This window comes from Vombatus ursinus, unplaced genomic scaffold, assembly GCF_900497805.2.
Source record: "Vombatus ursinus unplaced genomic scaffold, bare-nosed wombat genome assembly UNPS02014778.1, whole genome shotgun sequence".
NCBI classification, from domain to species: Eukaryota; Metazoa; Chordata; class Mammalia; order Diprotodontia; family Vombatidae; genus Vombatus; species Vombatus ursinus.
In genome coordinates this window covers 38,147,755-38,155,741 of record NW_020954556.1, presented here as the reverse complement: position 1 = coordinate 38,155,741, position 7,987 = coordinate 38,147,755, and the positions used below count along the sequence as shown (strand labels likewise).

Genomic DNA, 7,987 nt, shown 5'->3' with positions numbered 1-7,987 from the left:
TTGTCTCTACTCAAAGCCTCCAAAGGTTTTTGGCACTCTTGTGTGTTTTGAAACAGGATGACAAACATGGAGCTATTTCTCCTCACTTTTCTTTATCATCATTCCTTTTCATGCATTTTAAAAGCAATTGTTCATTTCTCTGGCATATAGTTTGCAGACTCTGTTCATTTATCCTTATAAAAATATAGGTACATTTGCCCTTTTCCAATCTTGGAAATCTTACCTCATCTGTTTCCCAAAACTTTTTGCATATTACTAATAGTACCTCAGGAATCACATACATCAGAAGCTGTTTGAATTCTTGAAGGGTAACTAGGAGCTCTCTTACTGTCTCCTTATCTTAATCATCAGCTCCTTTTAGCTATTTTTGTTATTATGTCTAATGTAAAAGCAGCTTTCCTTATCAGAGAAAACAAGCAAAATAAAAATTGAGCAGCTCTGCCTTTTCTCCATTGTCAGTTATTGTAATTCCACCCCGACCCCTCAAGCAATGTTTCTATTCTCTTATTTAATCTTAATTTTCCACCAATATGTTCACTCTTTTTATTGTTCTTAGCTTCCACTGCCAACTTCACTCAGTTCTGAGCTTTAATAGTCCTGACTCTTTTTTCAGTATGATACCATACTCTTAGATTCATCCTCTTCTCTCTTAGGTTCCATCCCTGTACACATGGTTTTAAAATATAAGTGGGTTGGTGAGTTCCCTGTAAATCCACATGGGTCTTTTCAGATAACTCTCATTTTTCCTCTGCATTAGAATTGTTTTCCTTTATATCTTCACAATTTCATTCTTGAGTATTTCTCATCCCTCTTGATTTGACTTCCCCTGGAGCATTTTAATTGATGGGATCCCTTCTCTGAATCCTCTGAGGGATTCTTGTTTAGGAACAAGTGGGGCTACAGTAGATGACTTCCAAGGCCTCTTACAACTCAGAGATTCTATACTTTATGTTTTGAAAAGAAAAATTTCATCTGTGTATTTTAATATTCTTATTCCCATTTGATTTTTGCACAGATGGTACTCTCAAGTTGGGATAATAAAAACTGAATTTAAAATATACAAATAACTACCAAGTAACTGATTTATGACAAGACCAGACTGTATTCTTTATCGAGATTTTTTTCATAACATTAACCTGTTATTGGGGTAATAAATAAATAATACATATTGGAGTATTATTTGTATATCTTATGACATAGTCACTGTCCTAGTTCTTGGAACTTTCGTTTTCTACCTCTCTGTGTGTATTCAATATCAAACAATTTATAGAACAGACTAAGAATCAGTGAGCTCAATGCTGTGTTTTAGAAAGCTGTCCAATTTAGTGCCCATGGAATTTCTGAAATCTTATCATTCTTACAGCACAGTTTTTTCAAGACTTCACACATGTCTATTGACCATGTCTCTTTTTAGTTGTTGTCCCTTGAGTTATTTCCATACTTTATCAACTCATCAGGCTCTTTGGCCTGCTTTTCCTCTGGCCCTACACAGATTCAGTTGTAGGTTTTTCAAAAATACTTGGCTCCTTGTTTTGTATCTCCAAGTGTTCATATATTCCATGTAGTTTATTTCATATTTTCTTTGCTTACAAGCTGCTATAATTCTTCTGAATTTTTCCAGTTCTACTTCTGACCTCCCCAAATGCTGTATTTATTCTTTAAATTTCTTATTTTCTATTCTGTATCTCAATTCCAATCTATATTCCATGTTTTTTTTAATTTTTAATGATTAAAATAATCTTTATCATGACCAGTAGAGATTTGTAATTTAAAATTTTCACTAGATGTTTGAGCTCCATATTACTTTTATTAACTTGGCATCATGTGACCCCAGAGTTGATCTTTTTCAACACAGGAAATTAGTTTTGTCCCGATCAGCAGGAGACAACAGAAATGATTTGCCTAGCTCCAAGCGTCTCTGGTGTAGAGCGACAAACTAAAATGATTATTGGCTTAATAATTGACTTCACTCAGCAAAAAACCTGCTGATAAGAATTCATTTTTAAGTTTTAAGGAGAAAGGAGATATTTTTCAAAGCACAGTATCAGATTACAGCCCACAGCCATGGGGAAACAAAAAGTTCACATCTGCAGTCGGCATTGAGAAGTATTGTACAGCATGAATAACCCAAACTCCAGAGTATGAAAAATTTGCCAAAAGAGAATATATATCTGTTGTCTGTATATATGTGTGTAGGTATGCAGACATTTACAAACATATAATTTAGCATAGATAGTGTTTTGTTTTTTTTAACTTGGAATTTCATCTTTCTTTTGGAATAACAGCAAAAGCAACCTTTCCTTTTTTTTTTTCTTGGCAAGCTTACCCATTTTCTAGCTGTGGTATTTTTGCAGATGTATTTCATCAGTTCTTAAGAATGAAGTTTGGAATGTTTGTTGGCTTTCAGGTTAGCACCACCCAGAAAAAAATGAAAAAAAATCCATTCTCTTAAAATTTGTACATGTTATTGCTGCAGAGAGTTATTTTTTCCTTTTGTTTTTCTTTAAGAGTATTGCTTTCTAGCATTGGATTTTGTAAAGCCCACTAGAAATTCTTTCATCCTCACCAAGGAGAATAATAACACTTTCTCTTTTCATGCAATGTTCATTATGCCTTTAAAGGAAAATTTACCTTACTTTTTAAATTTTTAAACACGAGATACCATGCTACTTAACAAGTTTCTCATGGTTTTTTGCTCCTTGTTTTAGGACAATGATGCAATTGGTTGCTTTAGGTTATTTATCACCTGTCATTTGGAGGGGGAAAAAGTTGTCCATAGTTGATTTTTTTTAAAGTAGTGCATTTAAACAGTTTAAAATGACATCTTAGGAGCCAGTTTCTTGCCTTCAACAAAGGAAATATCTTTTGGGAGCTTGGACCCTTGATCTTTACTTTTCTGTCTTTCATTTTCATTTTCTCTCTAACTTTTCTCATAGCCTCATAAGCTATATATAACCTTACTCACTTACACTCACTCACTTACTCTCTTAACCCTGCCATCCTCTCAGGCTCACATTCAATTTCTCTTTTCCCATTCATTTACAAACTCCTAGATATATTGTCTTCAATATCTGGCTTAATTTCCATTCCCTCATTTCTCTCGTGTTACAGTCTAACATTCTGACCTTAGCACTCTACTGAATCTTCCCTCTCAAAAGTAGTTTGATTGATATAGCTCTGAATAAGTAAATCAATTTAGGTAATGTTGCCATTTTTATTATCTTGGCTTGGCCTACATAAGCAATTAGTATTTCTCTAATCATTTTTATCTGTTTTTCTTTATATCTATAAAGAATGTTTTGTAGTTGTATTCTTAAAATTCCTGAATGTTTCTTGGAAGGCAAACTCCAAACTATTTTATATATTCTGTAGTTATTTTGAATGAAATTTCTTTTTCTAACTCTTTCTTCTGAGTTTTGTTAGTAACATGCAGAAATGTTGATAATTTATGTGGATTTGTTTTATATCCTACAACTGCTGAATTTATAAATTACTTAAATAAATTTTAGTTGATGTTATAGAGTTCTCTAAGGAAACCATCATATCATCTGCAGAAAGTGATCATTTCCTTTTTTCCTGTGCTTATTCCCTCAGTTTCTTTTTCTTGTCTTATTGTTATAACCAGCATTTTTAGCACTCTGTTTACCCCTGATCTTATTGGAAAAACCAATAGTTTATCCCTTTTATGTATAAAATGCTGGCTCTTGGTTTTAAATTATACTGTTAACCATATTAAGAAAAGGTCCATTTATTCCTTTTTTCTAATGTTGTTATTGTTGTTCTTTTTTAATGGGTTGGGTATTATAATTTGTCAAAGGCTTTTTCTATTTTTGTTGTTCTTATTATTTTTGTGGTCTATATTATTTATAATTTTCCCAATATTGTACCAATTCTATGTTACTGATATAAATCAAACCTGATCAGAGTGGATAATGTTTTTGATATATTACTTAATGTCTTTGCTAATGTTTTATTTAAAATGTTTACATCAGTGTTCATTAGGTATATTATTCTGAAGTTTTCTCCCTTGGTTCTGAGTCTCCCTGGTTTAGGTATCAAAACCATATATAGCAAGACTTCTTCTTTGCCCATTTTTTGCAGACAGACTATATAATAATGGAATTAATTGTTCTTTGGATGTTTGAAAGAATTAATTTATAAATCTCTCTGGTCTCAGAGGTTTTTCTTTGAGAGTTCATTTATATTTTTTTCAATTTATTTTTCTGAGATTGGGTTTTTAAAATTCTGTATTTCCTGTTCTATTCATCTATGCATTTTACATTCTTGTAAATATATAATTATTTGATTTACATTGTCAGTTTTATTGGCATATAGTTGGGCAAAATAGTTGCTAATAATTTTCTTTATTTCTTCTTAATTTGTTGGGAATTGACTTTTTCATTTTTTGATACTGGAAATTTGATTTTCCTTTTTTGTTTTAAAAATCAAATTATTTAATCACCTTTTTTCATGACCAGTTTTACTTATTAATGAAATTAATTAACTTAATTAATTTAATTAAACCACTACTGATTTTACTTATTAATTCAATTTTTACTTTCAATTTTTAATTTATTTTTTGATTTTTAAGAATTTTTATTTTTGCATTTAACTGTGGGGAATTTAGTTTATTGGTTTTCTAGGTTTTAAAAAGTGGCATGCCCACTTCCTTTATCTATCCTGTCTCTAAATTGTAGATAAAAGTGATGATAAACATTTTACTGTAAGCACTGCATTGGCTATAACCCATAAATTTTAATATCATTATTCTTACTTTCTTTGATGAAATAATAAGTTGCTTCTGTGATTTATTCTTTGACCCATCAATTAGTTAAACTCCTTAGTCTCAAATTAATTTTAATCCCTTTTTCCAGGACTCTTTATTGAATATAATTTTATTGCATTTTGGTCCGTAAAAGATGTGTTCATTATTTTTATGTGTTTGTGAAGCTTTTATGTGCTGATGCATGATCAAATTTTGTAAATATCCAGCAAAGTTCTTAGAAACATGCAGTAAAGATCTTAGAAATATGCAGCAAAGTTCTTAGAAATATGCAGCAAAGTTCTTAGAAATACGCAGCAAAGTTCTTAGAAATATGCATATTCCTTTCTATTCCCATTCACTCTAAATACCACTGTTTAACTTTTCTAAAGTTCTATTCAGGTCTTTATAATCCTTCTGGTTTATTTTTTGTTAGATTTGTCTAGATCTGGAGATCTAGACATTGATGTGCCTCACTATTATGGTTTTTTTGTAACTCATCAAATTTTTCCTTTAATACTTAGGTGTGTTTAAAATTGGTGCATGTATGTTAGATATTGATCTGAATTTATTATTTCTTGTATATTTTAGCATAAAGTACTTTTCTTCTTTGTCTCTCTTATTCAGTTCTATTTACAGTGTTGGCTTATGTGAGATCATAGTTGCTATTCTTAATTTTTTTATGTTCAGCTAAAGAAAATTAGATTTTGTGAGTGTTTATTTTTCAAGTGTGTTTTTTATAAACAACATATTATTGAATTCTGCTTTCTATTCCTTTCTGCTCTCTTCTGTTTTATGGATAACTTCATTTCATTTATATTCATAATTATAGTTGTTAATTGCATGTTTCCCTATATTTTGCTTCCTTATACTTTTTCCTCTCTTATTTTCCACCTCACCTTAAATATGGGGCAGAGTGAAAGAGATTATTTACAAAGAGGAGAGTGGTGAGAGAGAAGTGTTTTTTGCTTAATGCAATCAGCTTCCCCTCCCCTGTTCCTCTTCTCTTATACTAGCCCAAATCCCAATCACAGATCGTTACCCTTTCTACCCTTTTAAAACCCTCTTAAGATCCATTTTCTAAGCTTAGAGTTTACTTGTGCTTCTTATTAATCCCTCTCTGAATCTACCCTTCCTCTTCTTTGCTTCTTTCTGTTTTGTTCTGTATCTGTGTTGAGTTGAACATATTCTTGTGTGTGTGTGTATATGTTTGTGTGTGCATATATGTTCTGTTTCCCTTTGACTCTTTCAGATGAGTGAAGTTCAAGTGATGCCTGCCCTCCCTACCCCTTTCTCCTTGTTTTTCTTTTACAGTCTTCTACTAAGAGTTCCCACTTATGTGAGAAAAGTTCTGACACTCTTCCTCCCCCTTCTTCCCTAGAATATTCCTTTTTCTCTTCCTTTCCTTTCTTCAAGTTCATCAAAATGGAACAAAATCACTCCCAGGATGCTGGTCTTTATACTCTCTCTTTGAAGCTTGGCTACATCAGGATTCTAAGAAGATACTTACATCATCTCACTTTATTAATATGTAAAAACCTAAAAACTATTTAGTCCCTTAAGAATGCTCACTCATACTGATCTTTTGACATTTCTTTTGTCTCCCATGTTTGCTTTCAAAATTTCCACTCTGCTCTGGGCTTTTCTTTGGAATTTCTTGTGTTAACAGGATTTTTACTGAACCAGTCTCTAACCTGAGAATGCTTGGAGTCACAGAAAGCAGACCTAGAGATGGAAGTGCCAGTAATCAACTAGTTTAATTAATTACTTTCCGGGTGAGGAATGTTCTCTTTGCTGAAGTAAAGGCACAGGTTAAATACTTAAATCACAACTGGGAAAGGTGGATTACAATCATTTAGTGGTTTCCCACGAGAAACCCATAAGTCTCATAATACAATAATTCTGGAGTCAAGTCTTTGGGGGTTGTGACCATCTACCCTAAAGTACAGAACCAGAGCTCTGTGATGGGAACAGGTTCTACAGACTTTGATTTGCTTCACTTCAGGTATACAGGCAGAAGGATGCCAGATGTGAGCCTTGTCGAGGTTTGATTGATCAATTCAAGCTGCATTGTTAGTCTGACTCACAAGCTGGAAAAGGCAGTTCTTTAGAAAACTAAATTATTAGTAAATTCATTACACATATCATCTCTATTAATATGAAAATTATAAGTTCATTTCTCATTTGGAAGTCTTTTATTTCATTAAAGATCTATTTTCCCCTCATGGGATTATATTTTGTTTTTCTGAGTAAGTTATTTTTCATTGTAAGCCTATATATTTTGTCCTTTTGAATGATATCCTGTTCTAAGGTCTTCACTCCTTTATTGTGGTAGCTTATAAATCTTGTGTGATCCTGAGTGTGGCTTCTGTATTTTCTCTTTGACCTAGAATCTTTGCATTTTGGCTATGACACTCCTAGGAGTTTTCATTTTGGAGTTTCTTTCAGAAGATGCTAAGTGGATTCTTTCTATTTTTTATTGCCCTTTGTTTAAAATAACTATTGACAGTTCTCTTTCATGATTTTTTGAAATATCATAACAAGGCTTTTTTGTCACAGGTTTTGAGTAGTCCGTTGATTTTTTTTTTTTTTTTTTGGTGAGGCAGTTGGGGTTAAGTGCCTTGTCTGAGGTTACATAGCTAGTAAGTGTCAAGTATCTGGTCTGAGGCCGGATTTGAACTCAGGTCCTCCTGACTCTAGGGCCGGTGCTCTGTCCACTGCGCCACCTAGCTGCTCCTAGTCCATTGATTCTTAAGTTATCTCTCCTTGATCTGTTTTTCAGGCCAATTGTTTTTTTCTCTGAGGTACCTATATTCTATTTTTTTTGCCTTTCAATATTTATTGTCTCATAGATTCATAAACTTTTTTTGGTCCCTCCTGATTTTCCAGGGAATCTGTCATTTGGATACATTGTCAAAGATTCACATGTATCATCCTGCTCATCAAGGACCTTTGCTAACTGGGGAAAATGTTCATCTAAAATTTTCTTTTGAAGAAGTATTTTGAAAAAAGATAGCTTTTTTTAATGCTTGAATTTTTTTCCACATATCATGTATAGATTTAGTTTTACCATGCAAAGAAATAATCAAGCCATTTTGACATGATATTACATAGAAATGCAGCATTCCTATAGAAATCTTCTTTCAATAATTCACATTGCTGATTCTGTTCTTCATAAAATTTAACTATCTGTTCTTATAAAGATAAAATTTTGGCTAACACCTG

The 7,987-nt window shown here is 32.3% G+C and overlaps 1 protein-coding gene across 1 annotated transcript in view; it reads left to right on the top strand.

Annotated features, from left to right (window-relative positions):
* ACYP2 (acylphosphatase 2) overlaps positions 1 to 7,987 on the top strand; it is a 232,381-nt gene that overhangs the window by 80,626 nt on the left and 143,768 nt on the right. The gene's annotated exons all lie outside the window — the stretch shown is intronic.